Genomic DNA, 25525 nt, shown 5'->3' with positions numbered 1-25525 from the left:
AGGATTAAGTCATTAAAAGATCATAGAAGCTCCCATGATGTGCCTTCCATCCTGTGCAGATCTGCAGTGCAGAAGGCAAGTAAGTGCCATCTGTACTATGCTCTTATAACTTCTCTTATTTTTTTAGATGTTTCTGTTTGTTTTTAAATCACTCTTTATAGAGTCTTATCATTCATTTCTTCTCTCAATAGATATGGTGGATCTTCTGAAACTACCCAACACTTTTCTGGATTTTTGAAATACCAGCATTTACCCTGAAGATATTCATAATGATAAAAAATCATTGAAAAAAACTGATTTGGGGCATTTAGGTTTTTTACAGAAATACATATTTAACATTTCTGCATTAGTAAAAGGCACTTCTGTAGACTTCAGACATTCCAATATCCCCATTTGCTCACATTTCACATCTAGTAATACATAATATTTATTATCAGGTATTCTGCAATTTTTCATTTTTACAACTTCTAAAGATATTGATTTGGTTGACTTTATATCAACTTGACACAAGCTAGAGTCATTTGGGAAGGTCTCTCAATTTAGAAAATGCCTCCATAAGATTGGCCTGTGGGGCATTTTATTGATCAGTGATTGCTGGGGTGGGGAGCATTTTGGGTGATGTCACCCCTGGACAGGCGGTCTTGAGTTACATAAGAAAGCAGGCTTAGCAAGGAAAGAGGAGCAAATCAGAAAGCGCCATCCCCCCATGGATTCTTCTTCAGTTCTTGCAGAATTCCTTTGAGAATAGAATGTAATATGGGACTGTATGCAGAAACAAACCCTTTCCACCCAAAACTGACTTTGGTAAAGGTCTTTATCTCATCAATAAAAGACTAACTAAGGTAGATTTCAAATAACCAGGGTTGATTACATATGTCAATAATTTGTTGGAAACTAAAACCACTTAAAAATAATTAAAATTATCCATTTGCTTTAAATAACAATAACAGATAAATTACATATTATTAAATTATTTTTATAAAATTAAATATAATTTGTAATATATAAAAATAAAAATGTTAGAATATATTTCTTCCATATATCTAGTTTAATAAGAGGCAGCCAGATTTTCCTATCTGTTTCCTCATTCAATGATTCACAAAATGCTGTTTTGGATTTCAGTATATGAAGCAAGTCTAATTCACAGAGATAGGTGGTTGGCAGAGGAAGTAAGGAAGTAACAGTTTAATAAACATTTAAAGTATTTGTACTTATATTTCCTTGATATTGTACCAGAACTATATAAGGCATTGATGCTTCTAATTCACTTTCTTTCTAGAGATTTGAATTTTTTATTCTGAATAATAAAAAAAATAGTATTTTAGATTGACTTTAAAATATCAAGCAACTGAACATTAAGGTTTTTTTCACATTTTGTTATAGTTCCTTGTAAAATATATAGTCATTTATCTAATATAATCACACAAAAGAATAGAAAGTTTTTAGTATAGACAACATGCCAAGTTGAGTACAATGAACAGTAGTTACCTTGATGTTAATTCTAGTTTAAAACCTGATTTTTGTTAGATATTTCTTAATTTGACAGACTCAACTTACACATATTCAAAAAAAAAAAAAAAAACCTCACATTTCAGAGGCAGAATAACCAGGGTCTGTTCATCAGTCATTTTTTTATAAATAAAAGTGTGAAGTCATGCTGTGGGATGTTCTATATTGTGTGAATGTGTTGCTCTGAATGGTTGATAAATAAAACGCTGATTGTCTGGTAGCCAGGCAGGAAGTATAGGCAGGATAAGCAGACAAGGAGAATTCTGGGAAGTGGAAGGCTGAGTGAGTAGATACCAGCCTACTGTCCAGGGAACAGCATGTAATGGCACATAGGTAAAGCCACATAACATGTGGCAAAACATAGATTAACAGAAATGGGCTGAGTTTAAATGTAAGAGCTAGTCAGTGGTAGGTCTGAGCAAATGGCCAAGCAGTTTTAATTAATATAAGCCTCTGTGTGTTTACTTGGGTCTGAGCAGCTACAGACCATATAGGACAGGAAATCTTTTAACTACAAAGTCATAACTAATGTTATTTCAGGTCTTGAGTCAAATACTTGAAAGCAATGATCTTTCATTGCCATTACATTTATATATGTGACAAATTTTCTATTTGTACTTCTCATCTTATTGAATACAATAATATTTAATACTAAAAATAATAAATTATGATTTCTGAAGGTGAAACTGGAACACTGAATTTTAACTGGCTGTGTGGAACAGTGAGGTCTTCATACTAGACAGCGTGGTACTAAAGTAAGAGGATACAGGGAACCTTCATTTTGCAGAATCACTAGAAATGTCAAAATATCTGAAAATACAAACAACAATTTGATACTGTAATGAAAATATTTTGGCACCTAAAATGAATTTGGGAGAATAACAGTGGTATATATTGACTATATGCAGAAATTCTGATTTATATCTTATTATAAATAGTATATGCAAAATTATTGATTTATAACTTTCTCATAAGGATACATTGGAGAGATGGGGAAGGGGAGCAGAAAGAGTGGAGGAAGAAAGAGGGGCAAAGGTCACATTAAACAATTCATTTGGCTTTTGTTTGTTTATTTCTATGTTATCTTTTACTTTAATGGACGTTTAAATACTTTATCTAATCTAAGTCTTATCATTAAGGTTCTGTAGAAAAATACATTGTGGTTTTTGTTTGTTGTTTTGCTTGATTTTTGAGATTTTATTCTAATTACAAAATTTCCCCCTTCCCTCTACTCCCTCAAAGTTTTGCCATGTACTCCTACCTGATCTCTTTCTAATTCATAGCCTTTTTTTCCACTAGTTGTTATTGCATGGACATATATAACTGCGCATGCATGTGTGTGTGTGTGTGTGTGTGTGTGTGTGTGTGTGTATACCTGAATGCAATCTGTTGAGTTCATATTATGTTACTTGTATGTATCTTTTCAGAGATGATATTTTTGCACTGGACGATCAATTGGTATGTTCTTCTCTGGGGAGAACCACCTCTTTCTTTCCCAGCCTTACTCAGTTAACTGTGGTTCTCTATGTAGCGTCAGTTTTCCTTATGCAGTTTCCCATGTTTGATGGTGTTATCCTTGTTTAGTTCACATTTGGCCAGGAGTGTTGGTGAGACTTTATGGGTGCTGCTTCCAATGTTTCTAGGAGACACAATCTGACAGCAAAGTCTCTGATGCTCTGGCTCCTACAATCCCTTCATCCTCTCTTCCTCAGCAATGAATTCATTTGTGTCCTGTGCTTGATGTGGGCAAATGGCCAATGTGTCTTAGTTATCATCTAATTCCATCCTCATCAGTTAATGCTAGTATCTTTGTACTAGAGGATCAAATTTCTTCTAAAAATCCAGAGAAAGGAAAAAGCCTCAGAAGTTCGAACAGTGCATGTGTCCACCGCATTATTTAAAAGAGTTTTGTTCAAGTCTCTCATCATAATTCTATTCAGAATTTTCATCACTCAAACAAATCATTGTTTTTGACATGTGTCTGGTTAACAAACCTATTCCAAAAGGTTATGCCCTCACCATAGATAACTTATTTACACATTTTGAGAATACTAATATAATGTGTTATTAATATGCATGTCATGTAATATGTCTTCAGACTAAAGCATGCCCTTTAACCCTTCCCCTTTCTCTTAAAAAATGTCAACTTGTATTATTTTACAATGAAAAAGACTTTAAATTAGAATGGGTCCAAGGAGATTGGAAATCATTTTATTATATCATTAATTAAACAGATTGCATGGAGGAAATAAACGGGACATAATAAATTGTATTTCAGTGTATATAGCTTTGGGTACTTAAGACTCAACTATTTACATATATGTATATAACTGATATGTATGTATACAAAAATAAATATGTGTATGTGGTATTTACTAAATGCTTAAAGACTAATGGTGTGTGTGTGGTGTGTGTGTGTGTGTGTGTGTGTGTGTGTGTGTGTGTGTAAATTGGTTGAAATATTGCCCACAAGTAAAGTCTGAATCTGAAGTACAACAGAGATGGTACATGTGGTTCCTGAGATGTGTTCTCAGCAGTAGAAAATAACTGCTCACTACGTTCTCCCTCTGCTTTGCTTCTCCACCTCTACTCCTCTTTCTTTGTCTTACTGTCTTCTCTTTTATCTGCAAGGAAATGAAGCATGGCGGTAAAACTCTAGGAACACTAGCAATGATACAACTTGTACTCAGAGGCATCGTCAATGTTCATACTTAGTATTTTTACATTTTACCATGAAGGACACCACTACAACCAAAATAAAGCCTGTTAAATTGATGACTGACAAGAAAAAGTACAGTTATTGCTTAAGGGATGGAGATTTGAAAATATTATATAGGATTATTCATGTATCCCTCTGTGAAAATTGTTAGTTGTTTTTCCCAAAATCTGAGATTAGATTGAATGTGTGGGTTAAACTAAAGTCTTCAGGCTAAATATATAAATACACACACACACACACACACACACACACACACACACACACACACATATTTGTTTATACATATTTACTATATATTTTTATAATATATATTTATATATATTTTCATATATACATATACATGGCATTTGAATTTCCTCCTGAATTTCATATTCAATGTGTATTAAAGTCTTCTTCTTAGTCAAGATTATACAAAACTGCTATTGGATAATCACTACAACAAGCACTCTAATGTTAGGGACGTTGTTATAAATGATACATGATAAGCATTTGTTTCACAATTTGGTACTGTACCTAAGTAATGCACAACATATTTTCTCATGCTACTATAGTTTTGAGCTTCAGAAAAAAAATACATAATGGAAGTAAAGATTGGAGAATATTCATAATGTCCCTTCTGGTTTCATGAAGCATTAACTATAGTGGCTAGGGAGGTAACTCAGAAGTCGGGTGCATGTTTAGCATTATTTATATTCTGTGTTTAAGTCTTAGAAGCAAAACAAACAAAGTTACTAAGGAAAAAATCATCAGTGATAGGCAATTAACTTATGCTTCTTATCCTGCATTTATTTTCCATCACAGAAAACATTAATCAAACTTTTATTCATTCAGCAAACATTGTGTCCAGTTAGTATTGGATGAATAGTGAATACCATAAGGAATAAAAGGAAAGTATATCCTGTCACTATAGACTTATACAAAATATATGCAGGTGTGTGTGTAATTAAATAATAATTAAACATTTATTATTAATAAGTAAATGTCACTTTAAGAGCTGTTAAAGAAGAATGTAATATAGGATGTAGGAAGAAAAATTGGGATCTAATGGAAAAGTTTAAAATGGAGCCCACAAAGATGTCCTCTTAAAGTGACATTTTTTTCAGAGTGTTAAAATTGAGTAATATTCTAATAGAGTTCAAATATGGGCATGGAGATTCCAGAAAGAAGAACTGGGTGAAGCATCTTAAAGTTAGAGTATACTGAAGATTACTCTTTCTACTTTTCCATGAGGGACCTTGGCCCCGTCTGAGACAGAGTAGTTGAGCAGGAAAAGGTCACCAGAGTTAGATATGTCTTGCATCAACTGCCAAGTCAGTAACAGTGTGAAGGAATTTAAAGTGTGAAACAACACATAATTCCTTTAAAGCATATTGAAATAGAAAGTAAGTAGATAAATCATAAAGACGTATTCGAAGAACTATGTCCAAATGAGCACTCTCTTGTAATCTCAACCCATTGTCAGAGATCTGTTGCACCCATGTGTGGTCTTTAACCTGGCATTCTCTGCAGAGATGGGCACTCTCCTTTTCCCCATCCCTGCAGATTACTGGATGTTTTCAAAATTCTAAATACAGTTATTATATGTCAGATATTCTTATGTTTGCTTTTTTTAAATATTATATTTCTTTGTGTGTCAATGGTTCATTTATTTATTTTCTGAAGATTATTATGTATTCTGACCATGCTTCAATTTATTATTTAGTTTGTGTATTTAATATGATCTAATTTGTTCTGTAAACTACAAAATGCATCAACATTTTTGTGTACATCTTTGCACCAATGTATACATTTCTGTGAAATATATACAAAGAACAGAATTTCTATTAATTGACCAAATAGAACAAGAATATTTAATGCTAATAGTAATAAAAGTCTCAAGTCAATCATGCTTAATTGAAATTCTACTGGTACCGTGAATTAAAAGAAGTGAGTCATCTTCATAGAGAAATGAAAAAATAATGTATGTGCTGATATTTTGGCAAAGAGTAGAAACAGAAAGCTCTCATGAGATTTGATACTCACAAGCTGGCCCCATATTGGCTTGCAGGTAGTGATCCAAATCTCTCAAGTTGAGAATTTATTTTTAAGTAATCCAGGGTAAGTACCCGCAGGCACTAGGCAGAAACAAATACAAGTACTCTCTGGAGCATTGCTTTCAGCCAGGCTTTACAAAATGCCATAGATAAAGTTCCAGCAGAAATAAAACCATGGTTGAAACAAACACCCAGCCAACAATTAAAAAAAATAATCAGGGGAAGTCCTTAGAGAAATACAGACAGACATTGCTTTCAAAACACAATGTAGATATTGTTCTTATAAAACAAGCAACCAGCCTGCAACAGAAAGACATATACAAGTAAAGAAAATAACTGAAATATGAATACTGAATGATGTATGTTTATGAATGATGTAAGGAAATATATAAAGGAATCAATAAATGTGCAAATAAGATTATGAAGATGAAGAGATTTTTTAAATTAATTTTTAGTCTTTTCTATTTTCCCTCTATTGAAAATAGATCTTTTTATATAATATATTCTGATTACATTTTTGTCCTCCCCCTATTCTTTCCAGTTCCTACCCACCTCCCTCTTAGTGGTATCAAGACCCTTTCTGTCCCTAATTAGAACAATAAAAGACATCTAAAGAATAATATGTTAAAATATAATGTATGATTAAACAAAAATAAACAAATCAGAATATGAGAAAACAAAAGAAGGAAAAGAGCCCAAGGAAAAAAACAGAAGAAGCAGATATAGGGTTGACACACTTCTTCACACATTTGTTAATCCCATAAAAACACAAAACAAAACATCATACTATATACTAAAAACAAAAAAAAATAATAAATGAATAAATAAATAAAATAGAATTAAAATTATTATGATAGAAAAAAAGCTATAATATGAGATTGGAGAATAGAAACCTCCAAAGACAGCATTGAGTTCATTTTCTGTTGGCCATGTACCACAGAGCATGGGGTTTTCCCTTGAGAGTAATTTGTTTTCCAAGTTAGACTCCCTTGGATAAAATTAATTGGGTTTTCAGAGGAACACTCAAATACCTCTTAATTTTAGTTTTCACTCCCTGTATTCTCTCTCTCATCCCCTCTTCCCTGACCTTCCCAGTTTGATGCTCCTATTTCATTCCCCTCCCCTGGTCCATCTGTAACTATCTGTTCTATTTCACCTTCTTAGTGAGCTCTTACCTTTCCCTAGTCCGTTACTCTGTTCCTAACTAACCACTATGGTTCTACTGATGGTAGCTTGCCTATCTTTGACTTAATATCTAACACCCACATATAAAAGAACACACACCATATTTGTCATTCTGGTTTTGGCTTACCTCACTGAGGATTATTTTTTTCTTAGTTGCATTGTTTAGCTACATATTTCATGCTTTTTTTTTAAAGTGGCTGATTAATAGTCCACTGTGTATATGTACCACATTTCCTTTAACTATTCATCTGTTGATGGGCATCTAGATTCTTTCCGATTTCTGTCTATTATGAATAGAGCAACAGCAAACATGGCTGAGCAAGTGTTTCTATAATAGGATGAAGCCTCTTTTGGATATAGTCCAGGGGTGACATAGCTTGATCTTGAGATGGATCAAATCCCATCTTCCTGAGTAACTATTAAACTGATTTCCATAATGTCTGTACAAGTTTCCCCTCCCTTAACAATGGACAGTGTTCTCCTTTCTCCAAATCATTGTTAGAATGAGATGTCATTTGTTTGATTAATCTCAGCCATTCTTGTGACTGGTGTATGAAGAAATCTCAAAGTAGTTTTGATTTGTATTTCCTTGATGGCTACAAATATTGAACATTTTTTTAAATGCTTCTCAGCCATTTGAGTTTCTTTTTTTGAGAATTCCCTGTTTAGATCTGTACTCCATTTTTCAGTTGGATTATCTTCTTGATATTCAATTTTTATATTATTGATACATTTTTTTGATATTAGCCACTTATCATGTGTGTGGTTGGTAAAAAAAAAAAAAACTTTCCCCATTTGGTAGCCTGCAGTTTTATTCAAAAGAAGCTGTCTTTTTCCATGTGGAAGATTTAAATTTCATGAAGTTTGTTTATTATTTCTTGATCTTAGTGCCTATGCTAATGTTGACCTATTTGGAAAGTCTTTGCCTGTGCCAATGAATTCAAGGCTATTCGTCACATTCACTCCTATAACATTCAGTGTATATGGTCTTGTGTTGAGGTCTTTGATACTTTTGAAATTGAATTATCTATTTGAATTCTACATGCAGACATCAAATTCGACCAGCACCATCTGTTGAAGATGCTTTTTGATTTTCTCTTCCAGTATGTGTTTCTGGATTTTTTATAAAAATAATTTAAAAAATCAAGCATACATGGTTATATGGAATTATGTCTGGGAAGATTAAGGAATCTTAAAAATAGAATCATAGAAGAAAAGGGGAGACATGGCATATATGAAGGGTTAAAAACGCTGTGGTACCTGAGAGAAAGAATGTATATTTTGAGGGTTCAATGAAGGATGTAATAAAGGGAAGGTAGGACAATGAGAAGCATAATGGCTGATGGTGTCCTCAAGCTTAAAAGGTAATAATTATCACGTTCAGCAATCCACTTATTACTAAACAATACTTACAAAAAAAAGAATTATAAATTGAGTCATATCAGAGTAAATCCTTATAAACTATCAAACCAAGAAAATATTTTGACATTATCTAGCTTGATAAAACAAATGCGATATTTAAGAACCATATATGACTTCTCAATAAGGAGAATAAGTAGATTTTTGGGACAATGGAAACATTGTCATTTCATGTGTGGTGTGTTGTCAAGTAAATATCTTCCAAGGTTAAAAGTGGTATAAATACATGTTTGGGTGAAAACAATTGTCATGTTGGTGGTAGTGGTGGTTTGCATGTATGTGTTTAGCATGTTGCTGTTTTACACACACACATGCACATACACTCGCATGCTAGCCTATAGTCACACTTGTTTTTCAGAAAAAAAATCCATTATGTATGTATTTTCTAATATATGTTATTGCTTAGAAGACACTTAACCTGAGAAAAAAAATTCAACATATGTCATAAGAGAAGATATGGTTATCTTAGCCACTTTTCTATTGCTGTGGAGTCACAATGGCCAAGGTGACTATTATAAGAGAGAGCGTTAAACTAAGGCTTGCTTACAGTTTCAGAGTTTTAGCTCATTTTCGGCATGGTAGTGATCATGGCAGCATACAGGCAGGTTCTGAATCATTAGCTGAGAGCTACATCCTGCTCTGTGGTCAGAGAGAGCAACAGTGAGCCCAGTGTGAGCTTTTGAAACCTCTAAGCCCTGTTACACACTTCTTCTATCAAAACCACACCTCCTAATCCTTCCAATCTGTTCAAGAGTTCTACTCCCTGGTGAAGAAGCATTCTAGTATATGAGCCTATGGGGGTCATCTTATGAAACTACCACATTGGCTAACACTGGGCATAAATAAATTACTATCTTCTTAAAACAAGGTAGTCTCTCATTTCAGGGTGTTTTAACTTGCTTTATGGGGCTTTCAAAGAAGGTAAAACAAACTAGATTTTTTTTAATTTTACTTATTCTTTATAACAAATATTCTATTGATTTCTATACGGCTCATGTATGTAAATGCAAACATTGGCTTCTGGTGGTTATACAGAATTTCTGAATTGCAGATAAGGTCCATACACTTTATATATCCTTTTTTTTTTATAACTGTTATGCTCAATTTTGTACTCTTCCACCAATTTTGTTTCTTTCTAAAAGCAGAAAACCTGAATACAAATTTGTTATTAGAATAAATAAGTTTTTCAAGTGTAATAGTTCCTAAACTTAATGTTTAAAAATTCCAGAATCCTGAAGCTGGGTTTAACCTATTACTTTGACTGACTCTGTCCTAATGATACTGTATTTATCCCACACCCTCTCCTACCTCCCTTCTTTTTCCTTTTAGTCACATTATCTTTGCCTCTATGGGTTATCATTTTTTACTTTCATGCTTTCCTTGAACCCTAAGACTTTTATTACCTTCCTTATCTGCTAAGATGTCACTGTTCTCTGAGCTGAAGATCCCTCACTCATTGTGGTGGTTTTGAATGTATTTGGCCCCACAAGCTCATAGAGTGGCACTAGTAGTTATGGGCTTATTGGAGGAGGCCGGATAGTACCAGCCTTCAATCCAGGCCTTGAGTCTGGAGCATACACCTTTAATCTGTGCCACACTTTCTGTTGGAAATGTGTCACTCTGGGGGTGGAATTTCAGGTCTTTATTTCAAGCTTCACTGAGTGTGCCAGTAGACTTCCTGTCTTCTCTGAGTCAAGATACAGGACTCTCAGCGCCAGCACCACATCTGCCTGCATGACACCATGCTCCTCTGAACTGTAAGCAAGCCAACTCAATTAATTTTTTTTTTAATGAGTGGCAGTGGTCTTTTCACAGCAATAGTAAACCCTAAAACACTCATGCCGGGTCCAAGTGCACAGTGCCAATAGCTCTACTATGCTACATTCATGCAAAAGGCAGGAATATAAATAAATGTTTGTCCTTGATTTGATATTCTATGCTACATGTTCTTTGGCTTCTGAGTTCTTCACATTAACTGACAACTTTATTTGACCTACATGTTGGCCACAGCTAAACACTTAATCATGATTCTTCCAAGCCGCATGATAATTTAAAAAAGAAAAAAAAGACAGACCCTGAAAAGACACAGAAAATCCTGCAGAGTTATGACCATCTCCATTCACATTAGCTTCATCTACATAACTGTCACTACCAACTAGTCAGAACCTAGGACCTTTCTTATCTTTAAACTTTTAAAAGTTTACTACAATATATTTTGGTATTATTTCTCATCTACGTTTTCAAAATCCCCCACCCCATTCTCTACCCTCCCAACTCCATGGTCTTTCCCTCTCTTAAAAAAAAGCAAAACTGAAATAAACTAAATGTACACACATGCATAAAAAACAACGTACAACAAAAACCATCGAGCTGTTTTGTATGGGTCAACTGCTCCTTAGAATGAGACCTGACCTGGAATGTGGTTGATAATACTGTTTCACTCCATTATAAAAAAAAAAAAAAAAAAAAAAAAAAAAAAAAAAAAAAAAAAACCTGTTTTTTGCTCCCCTAGAAACTCCCAATTGAAAATAGCTTCTTGGTCTGGGTAAGAATTTGTGCCCAGTTTTTCTCCTTCTTGCTGGGATTTTTGTCTGGCTTGACAACTGGATGGTTTTAAAGAAAGGAAATGTATCTTTCATACATCTGAAAATGAAGACTTTAAAGTCAGTTATTGAATAGCATTTTTTTAAATAAATTTATTTATTTTATTATTTTACATCCTAGCCACAGCTTTCCCTGCCCCTCCTCTCTGCCCAGTACCTCTCCCCCCCCCAAACCCCCCTCTTTCCCACTCCTTTAATCCACTCCCCCTCCATTTCTGTAGCTAGAGTTTTCCTGCCTGGCCCACAGTCAGGGCAAATCTCTCTCACCCGCCAGTCCCACAGCCACTCAGACCCAACTAAGTAAACACAGAGACTTATATTGGTTACAAACTGTATGGCCATGGCAGGCTTCTTGCTAACTGTTCTTACAGCTTAAATAAATCCATTTCCATTAATCTGTACCTTGCCACATGGCTTGTGGCTTACCGGCATCTTCACATGCGGCTTGTCATGGTGGCGGCTGGCAGTGTCTCTCTCTCAGCCTTCCACTTCCCAAAATTCTTCTCCTTGTCCCGCCTATACTTCCTGCCTAGCCAATGGCCAATCAGTGCTTTATTTATTGACCAATCAGCAACACATTTGACAAACAGACCATCCCACAGCACATTTCTGCTTAGGAAAGGGCAGGGCTGCCATGAGTATCAGCAAATCTCAGCATATCAAGCCACAGCAAGACTAAGCACTTCCCCATGCATCAAGGCCAGACAAGGTGATCCAACATGAGGAGTAGGGTCACAAAAGCCTGCAAAAGAATCAGAGATAGCTCCTTTTCCTTTTACCAGGAGTCTCATAGGAGGACCAAGCCATACAACTGCAGCATATATACAGAGAGCCTAGGTCAATCCCATGCAGGCTCAGTCTCTGTGAGCCCCCATGAGCCCAGGCTAGTTGAATATTTGAGCTATTCCTGTGGTGTCCTCGACCCCTCTGGCTCCCACAATCCTCTCTCCTCCTCTTCTGCAGGATTCCCCAAACTCCACCTAATGTTTGGCAGTGGTTCCTCACATGTCTCCATCATTTGCTAAATGACCCCTCTCTGATGACAGCTGGGTTAGGTATCCATCTGGTTACAGGGGATGGCCAGTTCAGGCTATGTGTCTGCTATTGCTAGGAGTCTAAGCTGTGGTCCTCCTTATAGACTCCTAGGAGATTGCCTTGTGTCATGTTTCTACATGACCCTAAAGTGCCCCTCCCCGTAATCTCTCTCAGTATTTCCCCCCATACTCCCCTAATCTGATCTCCCATATTCCCATCCACATCCACCCCCAGTCCACCAATGAAATCTCCTCTACTTCCCCTTCCCAGGGATATCTGGGTGTCTCCCCATGAACCCTCCCTGTTACCCCATCTCTTTGGGTCTTTGGATTAGAGCATACTTTTCCTCTATTTTACAGCTAATGTCTATAAATGAGTACACATCATGTTTGTCTTTCTTTGTCAGGGTTACCTCACTAAGGAAGATTTTCTAGTGCCATCCACTTGCCTTCAAATTTCCTGGTCTCTCTTTTTTTTTAAATTTTAACAGCTAAGTAATACGCGTTTGTATTTGTATTATGTATAAATGTTCCACGTTTTCTTTATTCATTCTTTGGTTGAAAGACATCTAGGAGTTGCACACCTTCCTGTCAGCTCTAATTATCAGTACTTATCCATGTCACTTCTTGGCTTGCGGATGTACCACTGTATCATCTACTCCTCATCATACAGTAGTCTTACATGAATTGTGTCTGCATTTGTTTTTCTCTGAAGACACAGGTTATATTGAAAGCAAACTTCAACCAACTCCAGTGTGACCACAGAGTAATTGAAAGTGTCTGAAAACATCTACACAGGAGATCACCTATATAGTACTAGAAATTTAAAAAATGGACACAAAACAGATTCTAAAATCTAACTACTATTTGGAAATAAGTGGACAAATAATATAACCATAGCTCTAAGCTTTGCTAAATATTCTGAGGATAGTAAAAGTGTTAACTGTGGAAGTTTTAAGGATGAATAGACATGAGGAAAATGGTATCTGTATATGCCCAATATTCCTAAAAAGAATAATTATACATTGGATATATTTATGTCATTAAGAACAGAACAGAGTATTCTTACCAGTCCTGAAATATAATATAATTCATTAAAAACTAGGCTTAAAAATATTTCCATGTTGAGTTTTCCAAATTTATATATATATAAATTTGGAAGACAACTTTAAGATTTTGATAGACAGTATCATTTTTCCCCTGGGAACACTTGCTGCATAAAGCTCTACATGTAATTTCAGTAAGCTAACATATGGAAATGTTCCTTTCTCACTCAAATACTTGGCATCATGTAACCAAATATTAAATCTACCTGCATTCTACTAAACATTTATGCTCTAAGTAGGTTATTAACTATTTGTAGGAGAGGTTTTTAAAGTGCCTTAATCTATGCACTTAATTATTGCTTTTACATGAAATTCTCTGTGTCTTTGTTTAAATAAGTTACTCCTCTTACAGTAGTTGTCTGACAGTTTACCTTTGCCAGTACCAGTAATCTATTCATCCAGACCATATGTAATAGAGTCACATTTTATAAAGTTTATATACTATATTTCACATTCAACAATTTTCATATGACTCAACCAGAAATTTTTAAATCTGCTAAAGAAAGCAATTTTCTTCAATGCGTCCATAGGACCTCGTGCAAATGAATCAGTTTATTTTGTCACATATTTCTTGTGATTGGTCTCACTCTTCTTGTCAGAAATGACAATGTGTGTTTTGCAATTAGGTCAGAGAACAGGAGAAGCTGGGGTAAGGCAGGCCTTTCTCCACTGGCAATTAAAGCTGCTGGTTGCTTTAAATGCCCGTGGATAGATAAAACTCCCATAATTGCAGGACCATTTGTAGAATTACACATCCACTGAGACACTCTGACCTGCAGCAATGAACTACTAGGCTGTACTTGAACTGTTTGAATCAGTTAATTAGAAAATGAATTTGTGACTGTGCAGGTTAGTTCAACAACCTGCATAAACATAGCAACATTATTGTTACCTAACACCTATATGGTTAGCTCTTGTTTCTTATTGTATTTTTCAAATAACAACCAGATATGTAAATGTTTCATTAGAAAAAGCACTAAAATAATTTTTAACATTCCCATCAGCAAATAGCAAGAAAGAGTGGTTTTTTTTCAGTTTAATTAAACAAATATTCATCTATGAAGTTCAGAAGTGTATATGATTTATATGTTTTTGATTTTTCTCTACTTAATAACAGAAGCTAACTCCCAAACAAAGAGGTGACTGAGGGATTATTGCCTATTAATTTATTTATATCACAGACAGATTCTTGAAATATTAACATATACCCATTAGCATGATATAAGATATGAATGAAACATCAAATAGAGCCATTCACTTATAAATCAGGATACAGTCAGGTCAAATATTGAATCTAAAGATAAACATGGCAAATAATAATTCTGCTTTCTATTATTACGGAGAAAGAAAAATATTGACAGGAAAGTAAATGGCAATTGAGTGTGTGCTAGACTGGGTGGTTAAGAAATATCTCAGTAAGGAAGACAGAATCATGAGCAACAATGGGCAGCAGGACTGAGATAGTGATAATAAAACGGGAAAGATATATATTGTCCCGACACCTTAGCCTTTCTTTGCAACTAGTCAAAAGTACTAATATGTACTCCTTTAAATTTAAACAAGAAAAGACAGAAAGGGGAGGGGAAGAGAGAGAGAGCAGGGGAGGGGAGGGCAAGAGGAGGATGGAAGGGAGATTCTAAAAGTTAGAAAACAATGAGGAGAATTTTTAGCAAAACTTCCTCAGTTGGAGTGTGGATTTGGCGTTTTGTTCTACACATAGTAGAAAACATGTAAAAAAAAAAAAAAGGAACTATAAGCAGGTGAGTTTTATGCTCTGACTTTCACAGAGAAGATCTAGAATGATTTTTAAAGAATGTATTTATTCTGCAAAAAAATAAAATGAGGATCAGTTGTGGTGAAAACGTTACTATCACTAGCTTGGGTGAATGGAGACTGTAGGTTCTGTCTCAGTAATAATGTGAAAAAGATCCTCCACATTACCCTGAAAATCCTAGGCAGGGGGCAGACTGAAAAAGAATTTTAAGTTCTGTTTTAAATAGACACATTTTGAGATAATTTGGATATACTTAATAAAATTGTTAAACTAAACTATTGTCTATATGTGTCTAGAGATGAGAAGGAATAGATTCCTCACCTTCATGAATAACATAATTTCTGGAACATAGGTGTTATAATGAAATGACCAAATTGAACCAAGGTGTGGCCATATTTACTTCTTGTAACCTTACCAAATCCTTTTTCTTATCCAAACTACACACACACACACACACACACACACACACACACACACATATATATATATACACATGAGTCAACATTATATTATATGCTTAATAAAATTTAAGCTTATAAATCAAGTTGGTGACTCTTAATTGGCTGATAAGAAAATGACACCTTATAGAGAGAATCCTCCTAAGTTTCACAGCTATTAGTGGTCTTTTAACTCTATAAGTTAAAATATCTTTCTTTTAAACTAACTAGACTGAAGAGAATTAGAGAGATACCTTCATGAATAGTGACATTGGGGTAGCTTTAAAGGTTCAAGAATAGTTTCCTTCTGACATTGTCTTTGTAAGCAACACAGAGCCTGGTAACTTGTAGATGAATTATCTGCTAGAAAATCCTGAAGAAAAATATTTCCATGGTTTTTATTTTATGTAGTAGATTTTTAAGTCTCTATTCATACTCTGTTTTAGTCTTTTGATTTCATTAAATATTTTTTAAAACTGAGACTATCTCTGACCAGAAAGTGAGGTAACAGTAGCTATCCGGAAAGTTCAAAAGTTATAACATTTAAAGAACAAGGCTGTCTAAGTCTTTCTAATACTAAACTTTAAATAAATTCCTATTTAAAATAAGTGTGACTTGTTGCATAGTTATAAACACTATGCCTGGGAAGCAGTGTGGACAACTGGGCTACTTCTGATCATGTAGCATAAGATTCAACAATGTCAGTCTGCTTGGTGCTTATAAAAATGTCGTTTTCTAGGCATCTCTCCTACACACATGAGTTGAGATATTTGAACTGGAACCAATTATTTCCATGGCTCACTTACTATTAGACAGACTGACACTACAAGTGTGTGTGTGTGTGTGTGTGTGTGTGTGTGTGTGTGTGTGTGTGTGTGTGAATTACTGTGATGTAATGCTCTAGTGCAGAGTTATAGACTCAGTTTGAACTCTGGTACTACTACATTACTGTTATAAAAAAAATTGGAAACTGAGTCTCCTTCCATCATCTGTGAAGAAGAGAAAATATGAGATCTACCCTCATGGACTTGGAATAGAATTAAAGCCATCAAAATGTTAAGAAGTTGGTGCTTCTAAAGTTGCAGAGTAGGACGTATAAGTGCTTCTTCGGTGTGATTTTGTCGTGTTTTATGTCTATTAATTGCAAACGATTAAACTAGATTGTGATGCATTGGATTCTTGACTCTGTTTTCAATGTTTAGAAGAATTAAGTTCAGAAAATATCTAAATATAAGAATAGGTTTTACAAAATGGAATGTTGGTGCCTTATACTAAGACTCTTACCTCCTAAGCAAAGAAAAAAAAAGACTTATTTTTGTCATATGCAAAGTTTTTCCTTCATTTCTGAGATGTTTCTTCTGTTTTAAAAAGTTGTGATGGGGGTAATTGTACCTAGCTTCAACTCAGGAAGCTCAATTTGAATAACAATGTCACCCACAAGCTCATACACTGATTATCTGTCACCAGTTGCTGATGATATTTTGGAAAGCTGGTCTTAGCAAGAGAAAGTAGATTACTGGGGTCCTGCATTTGAAGCTCTAACAGACTCTCACTCCTTTTACTACTTGATGCTTCATGTCATATAAGAGCTGATTTACCATACCCACTCCAGGATTTTGTGGCCCTTGTAGTCCTTTGCTAGCACTCCTGGACTGACTCCTGTAAAATCATGGATTTAAACTAATTGCTCCAACTTGAAACTGTACTCAGGTATTTTGGTTACAGCTACTCAAAATTATCTAACACTTATTGCATCTTCTGAGACAAGGTAATTAATATCTCTAAACCTGCATTTTCACACATATGAGGGAGCATTTTGTGAGGACTCTACTATATGTTATATATAAATTGTGACCTTCATCTAAGAGGTATAAGAAAGACCTTGTAGCCTTCCTGTTGTGTTTATCATATTGTTGCATGGAATCATAAAAAACAACTTAGAACATCCTTAATTTGCATCCATAATAGTTTTAAATAAGTTGTTTTTCATTAATTCACTTTATTATTGAATATAACAAACAGCATTTAAATGTCTGAATAAGGAAGTTCATTGCTTATGATAACTAAGAGAAACATGGGTAACTAATTACATATTAGATACTAAAGCCATGATCTTATGTAAGAGCTACTCTCAGTGTCTGTGCTACTGTTGTGATTGCTATTATTGTCTATTGAATTCAAAGTCAAATGTAGCAGGATATTGAGAGCCAACATCATGCAAAGGCATCTCTTCTATGTTTCTTCTTCTTTTGGAGGGTGGAGTGGGCTGGTTAGATATTACTTTTCTATTACCACTTCCCTACTTTAATAATGACTGCTGACAGAGTGAAGATGGCAAAGAAAAGTGGTAATTGGATGAAAAGAAAAGAATCTGATGCTGAGAGAAATTCTTAAAGGGGAGTAAGTAAGTGCCAACTGGACAAGAAATCTTATGTTAGTGGTAATCCTTAAAGAGTCATAAACTTCCTCTGAAGACTGCTTTGCACACTAAAGGAAATGCCTCACACACAATAAAAAAGAATAAAACAGAGACCAGCCTGGGCTACTAAGTGAGTTCCAGGAAAGGCACAAAGCTACACAGAGAAACCCTGTCTCGAAAAACCAAAAAAAAAAAAAAAAAAAAAAAAAAGAATAAAACAAAAGTGATGGTTTTCAAAAGGACTAGCAAATCTATTTCAGGCCCTAGTCATTGGGTGAGCTGTCTTTGAGGGAGCCACACTAATTTATGGTGTACTCATCAAGGTCAAAGTATAGTTTGTGATCCATATTACAATACATAGCATGAATTATGTTTAATGCCTGGAATGTTTCAAGTATGCTTCATCTAAAATGAATATATTTCTAATAACAACATCAAAATCACGATTAAGGTTAGTTTAACAATGTCTTTTATAGTACTTCAAGTAGTAGAAAAAACTCTGTTACAGGTCTCTCTCAAGGAATGGTTCTCAGTTCTCCAATATCTTTTGCACCCCCAAATTCCTATAATAACATATGACAATCAGCTATGTAGTATAGAAATAAGTATATTAAACAAAGTCATCAATTGAATACAGAGCTCAGTTTTTTATTTTATCGACTGAGAAAGACCTATGTGAACATTCGTATGCTGACATAATCAAACTTAATCATTGAGCAGGGAGACCTGGGAATTCTGATTTTATTACAGAACTTGGCAGGAACAAATCAGATCTCCCATAGATGGAAGGCCATCCTGTTTTCCAATCAGTATACACCTTAAGTTGATTTTATCTATGTACTGTGGCAAGTTCAAGGGCATATCAGACCTCAACAAAGACTTTGATTTCTCTCCTCCCTTTAAAGTTTACCATAAAATTGGGATTTACGTGTTCTTGCAGATTTGACCTAAACCAGCTAGAGTCAATTATACACTTGACTGAGTCTTTTTCCTTCCAATAACTATCATAAATATATGTATATTTTATATATTACATGCTAGATTCATTCCAATTGGTAATAATAAAATAATGAACAAGAATCAGCACCTTAATACAGGGAAATTAAATTAAAGTCTGGAAAGATTATAGGTTAGTCATATAAATTTCAGCTATAATTAGTCCTGAATATGTGTGCCAATGATAACTCTAGGTTTTACTTACAGTCACTACAAATAAGAGATAAGGTAAGCCAGTTTGGATTGTGAAGGATGTCATCTTGAATGACAAATACTTCAGAATTTTATTTGTATTTCCTTTAGTAGTAAGGGGAACTGACAGGAACTTATTCAGAGAACTGAATCTACAAACACTGGTAAAAACATAGCATTTAAACAAACACAGTATTTCAGAAAATTCACTATTAGGATTACTTTATCATGCTCAGGCACAGTAAATTATTGCTCTGGCTGTCTTGTGATGCAATAGCATAGCTTACCTCTGGTGACACACAAATCAATGAGTCACTCCTCTGACAGATTCAGGGGAACCAACTTCTGCGTACAGCAGCTAAAAATCAAAATGACACAATGGCTCTGCATTTTAAAGGGTTTCGGTTTTCTATAGTGATCTCCATATGCTGCAAAAGGAGCGTCCCAGATGAGGGGTGAGAGAACCATGCATATCTCTGAGTATAAGGATAAATATTTAGAATGTAGTTAGGGACTGTGCTGATTTAGTAAATAATGGTTGTAGGTTCTCCTCCAAGATCCATGACTTCACTACCCCTGGGAAGTTGGCCAGGTTTATTGGATGAGAATGGGAGAAGTCTTCTCCAAGAAAGAACACACCAATTAGTTATTTATTACTAAAAATGGTCAGTCCTGATAACATACAAACAAGTAACATTAATCAGACTGAGCATATTATATTTGTGTATTAATGAATATAAATGCAATATTATATAATAATAATTAATGAAAAAAATATGTTATGAATTTGAAAGTGAGTAAGGAGCGCTATATGGGAGGCTGTGGATGGAGAAAAGGAAAGGGGGAAATGATATAATATTATAATCACGAAAAATAAAACAAATAACTTCAAAAAGTGTGACTCAATATAATTCGATCTATAAATTTTCAGGAGCACGGAGCTTAAAGTAGCCATTTAAGGCCATGCTCAATATAGTTGCTCAGTGTCAAGGGAGAGCCTGAAATGAGTGGGTGGTCATCCTGAGAAGTCCTATTATACTTTTGCATGATCTGGTTAAAAATGTGCTATGCCGAAAGCTTTCAAAATGAAGATCAGCCAGATTGATATGCCTTATGAGGATATTTATAAACCCACAAATCTCACACTGTCTCTCTGGTCTCAGTAACACAAGCTACATCTAGGAATCCAAGTCTCAATCCTATCCAATGCTTTTCTATAGACCCTTCCACAAAGCTGTATTTTGTTTCTCTTGGACATCTAAATGCTGAGTTGCCACCTAGAAACTGGCTCAGGATCATAATTCCACCTTTTTTGCCTGATGGCCATCATTTTTTTGTTTTTAAATCTGAAGCTGTTTATATGATAATTTTCTTGAATTCCAACAAAACATAAAACATGCATTACTCTTGTCGCATTTCTGGTCCCATAGTCTATCTCTGCAGAAGAGAAATCATATCCGTCTTGTTTATGTAATATTTCTAAGACTGAACAGAGTATTAGGATACAGCAGATATTCGATCATTAGGTATTATCTTTGAAAGAGAACAGCAGCTTTTGAATTGTAAATATCCATTTATTTAGGTGTTTACATATTTTTCTGCACCTTATGCTCCTCTTTCATTGTTCCAATTGCTTCTTCACAGTTATTAGAAGAAACTTAGCTTCGTACATATCTGTGGAAAGTGTCAAGTAAGAATAACACTTCAGTGTTTCAGTGTTACATTCATGCGAAAACTGTAAGTTCCGTGATTGCAGGAATAAGTTCTATTTTATTCTTATGCTTCTTTGGGGTCTATCACAGTACTTTACACATCATACCTCGCTAATACTCTCTGCTAAATATAAACATGAAACAATTAATTATGAAGAATGCCAATAAGAGATATTAATGACAGAAGAATTCCTTAGTGAGAGTAATTTTAAAAATAATTCACTTTTGGTATCATCTGAGTGATCAGCCTTTGCATTGGTTCTACAAAGCAATAGAACAATGGTAGGTACATTTCTGAGAACCAGAGGAGAAGGATTCAATTAGCTCATGGTCTGAGATTTCTATTTCTCATATCCATGATATGTGAGGAATCAATGAGCATCATTTTATCACACATCATAAATATTTATGAATTTGGTTCAAAAGTATTTCAATCACTTTTGTATTCTTTAATAAAGTAGTAATCACTAATGCTTATGCTTTCAAAGAGAAAACATTTAACAATTTAAGTCTTCCTGAAACTGATTAAGAACTGGAGTTTCTGACTCCTTTCCCTTTGCCTCCATGTATTAGGCAGGAAGCAGGGTGTCTCACCTCCTCTGAACATGCTATTGGCCATGTGAGGGGTAATTGCACACCATCTAATTTTCTGTGACTCTCTACCAGGCAGGTTAGGTTTCTGTGTACATCAATGCTGACATCACATCCTTGAAATAAGAACAGTAATACAGAACAAAATTGGCCTTGAGAGCAGCAATATGAAGATAGTTCTCCCTTAATATCATTATAGTGAAAAACTGTATGTGATTTCTCCATCTGAAATGGTAGCACAGTAAGGACAGCCAGCATGGTCAGAGTGGCAACATCTCTGCTTGTTCAAATTCTTAAAATATGGCTTAACACGCAAACTCATAAACCACTAAATGAGAGAAAACAGAGGGAAAAGTTCTTTTTGTATTCCCCTAAGAAAGCACAGAGACAGATGGCCCAAATAAGAGGGTCCCTCGATGGATGAATCCTTAATAATGTTCTTTTGCTTTGACAAAGGATACTATGTAGTGAACTCTGTGATGACTTTGTTCTCCCAGGAGAAAGCACAACAGCAAGGAGAGAAAAATGCCTAGAAATGGCCACATCCCTGACAACACAGGTTATAGCACTTCGTTTTATCAAGCACAAAAAGAACAATAAGATCTTGCCTGGCATATCTTGTGCTATCCTTACTCAGTTATAAATCCCACAGACAAAAGTCCAAAATAGTGTGATTTCTATTTCTGTTTTTTTCCTGTCTTTCTATAATGAGGAGAGAACAAAGAAATGTATTTTACTCTGTCTCTAGGAAATGAATAATAGCAAAAACAGGAGAGGACAGCTGAAACTGCCTAAAGCAACAGAAAACTAAAATAAATGCAAAGTTCTACATCATTAGCTAAGACATTTTTTTTTTTCTGGTGACCCTACATAATCCATCAGGAGCAAAAATACCAGCAGAGAATACTGAATGCTCCCAAATCCCAGGATATACAGACAATGATATTGTGTGAGTGTCTGAAGTGATTACACTTATCTGTTCTACCACTCCTTAATGGAAGAGGCAACAGGTCTCCTTTCAAAAGCTTGGCACCGTCACCATCTGATAGAGAGAGAACATTGTGAGGACAAAGAGTATCAGAGAATCCTGTATTTGACATATAACTCATTCTGTTGAGGATGTGATAAATCTAAAACCATAGAAGTTTGTTTACACCAAGAAGTATTAAGTATTATATGATAGAAGGATGCCTTGTTTTTCTTTAATTCTGAAAAATTACAATGTGTGTGTGTGTGTGTGTGTGTGTGTGTGTGTGTGTGTGTGTGTGTATTACAGGACCATATGAGGTAATTGGTTCTATCTTGTTACCATGTGTGTCTTGGCAATAAAACTCAGGTTGTCAAGTGGGTGGGCATAAGTATTTAGCCATGTAGCTATCATGTTTACTAAGGAAGGATTTATTTTCATATTCCAGCTCTGTCCCTGAGTTATGTGGCTTTACCCAAACAAGCTAGCCTCACTTCAATGAGATTCCTCATATGTAAATAAAAATAATCTAAGTTTAATCTGTTTTTGAAAGGCTTAGCATGGAACTTAAGTATAAGCACTAAAAGCACACAAAGGGTTTCTGTTCACCTATACTACATAGCATGATACCTGATGGCCAATCTTCATTGTCAACTTGATGGAATTAAAAACCACTGCATTTTAACTGAGTACAGAAGACCAGCTGTGAATATGGGTGGCATCATCCAGGTGGATGAGGTCTTATACTAAATAAAAAGGAGAAAATGAGCTGAACACCAGCATTCATTCATTCATTTGTCAGCTTCCTGGCAGTGTACACAATAGCTTAGCTATCCACACTCCTGTCATGTCTTTTCCCAGAGTGATAGACAGTGTCTTCTTATACTGCTATCCAAAATAAGTCCTTCCTTCCTCCCTTTAGTTGATCACAAATATTTGATCATGGTAATCAGAACAATAACCAGTACTTAAAAAGTAATTGATAAGTACTATGTTTGTGATATGTATAAAAGTCAGAAACAAACCAGAAGAAAATAGCATTTCTGATTTTTTTCTTCTTGAATATATCCTATCTATGTAAACTAAAGATTGGCAGACTGCAGCCAGTAGGCAAAATTCAACCCAAGTCTGTTTTAAAAAGTTGAAGTGAAGCCCACATCCTTTACATTCTTTCCATGGCAGCTTTCACAGCTCAGTGGCACTTCATACAATTGCAACTGAGTGTAGCCTCCAAGCCTAGAATCTTAATTATTTGGCAGAACAAATATGTTTTATAGAGCAAATATGCAGACTACATTTTTAACAGAATAAAATAATGATTAGGAGGAAAAGAACTTTGTGGTGACATTGTGTCCCCCAATATATTGTGTACCCTAATAAACTTAGCTGGGATCAGAACACAGAACAGCCACTAGATAGACATAAAGGACAGAAAATGGTGGCACACACACCTTTAATCTTATCACTTGGGATCCATCCAGATCTCTGTGAGTTCAAGGCCACTGGAAACAGCCAGGATTGGTGGCAACACATTTAATCCCAGGAAGTGATGTTAGGAAGCAGAAAGGTATATAAGGCATGAGGACCAGGAACTAGAGGTGCTATGGAATAATGCTTTTGTACACTGGTTTAATAAACCACTGACTGGCTAGTAGCCAGGCAGGACGTATAGTCGGGATAAGCAGACAAGGAGAATTCTGGGAAGAAGAAGGCTGAGTCAGGAGACGCCAGCCTGCCTTCCAGGGCACACAGGTAAAGCCACAGAAAACATGGCAACATGTAGATTAACAAAAATGGGCTGAGTTTAAGTGTAAGAGCTAGTCAGTAGGAAGGCTGAGCTAATGGCCAAGCAGTTTTAATTAATATAAGCCTCTGTGTATCCACTTGGGTCTGAGCAGTTGAGGACCGGATGGGACACAGGAAAACTTCAGATACAAATGGGGCCCAGTGGCTTGAGTTTCCACTTGAAACCTGAGAATACTTAATTATGAATTCTAAACGGAGCCAAAAACATGTTCCTGCTTCATGTCTCATGTGGGCGGTGAGACGCTGCAATATGTGGCTTGAGGTACTCTATGGTAGGTTCAAGGCATGTGTGCTGGAGCTGAACATAGCAAATTTCCACTGAATTACACAGAGGTTTCTGCAAGCTTCGTAGCAGGGTGCATTGTAGATATAACTTTTGCTACTAAAAAAAAAAAAAAAAAAAAAATCTGCACCACAGGCTACTGGATGGAAGCATAGACCCACTGCTTCCCAAGGTCAGCGGTGAGCATGGTTCCCAGAGCTGGCTTGTGAACTTAGTTCCACCATGTTGGGAAGCTGAGGCAGGTGGGGCCAGCAGCCAAAGCTGCCATTTCAGTCCTAGTAATGCTCCTATTTAAAGCAATAGATTCACAATAGGCAGATTCAGATAGAATAAGACTTTAAATGGTTTACGGTGTATGTAAAAATTTATGTAGGATTGGAGGAGAGAGGAAAGGGAATACACACAGTTATATAAAGAAATGGTTTTTTTTTTTTAAGTCTTTAAAGGTACAGTAAAGGTAATATAAAAAATAAGCCACGTAAATAAATATGGATATTACACAGAAAATCTGGATTGTATTGTCTTTGGGATTTTTAACTTCAGAGAGACATTTGATTGTAAAAGCTGCTGAGTTAAATCAATATATATATGCATATATATATGCATATATATATACACACATATATATATATATATAGTTTAAAGGTATCTTGATTTCAAAATTTATGTCTAAGGATATGGTGTTTTGGAAAACAGGGTCTGCTTTTGTTTTTACAGAAGATGATAACCGATGGATTTCT

This window comes from Peromyscus eremicus, chromosome 10 (genome assembly GCF_949786415.1).
Source record: "Peromyscus eremicus chromosome 10, PerEre_H2_v1, whole genome shotgun sequence".
Taxonomy (NCBI): Eukaryota; Metazoa; Chordata; class Mammalia; order Rodentia; family Cricetidae; genus Peromyscus; species Peromyscus eremicus.
Note: the sequence above shows the minus strand (reverse complement) of the source record.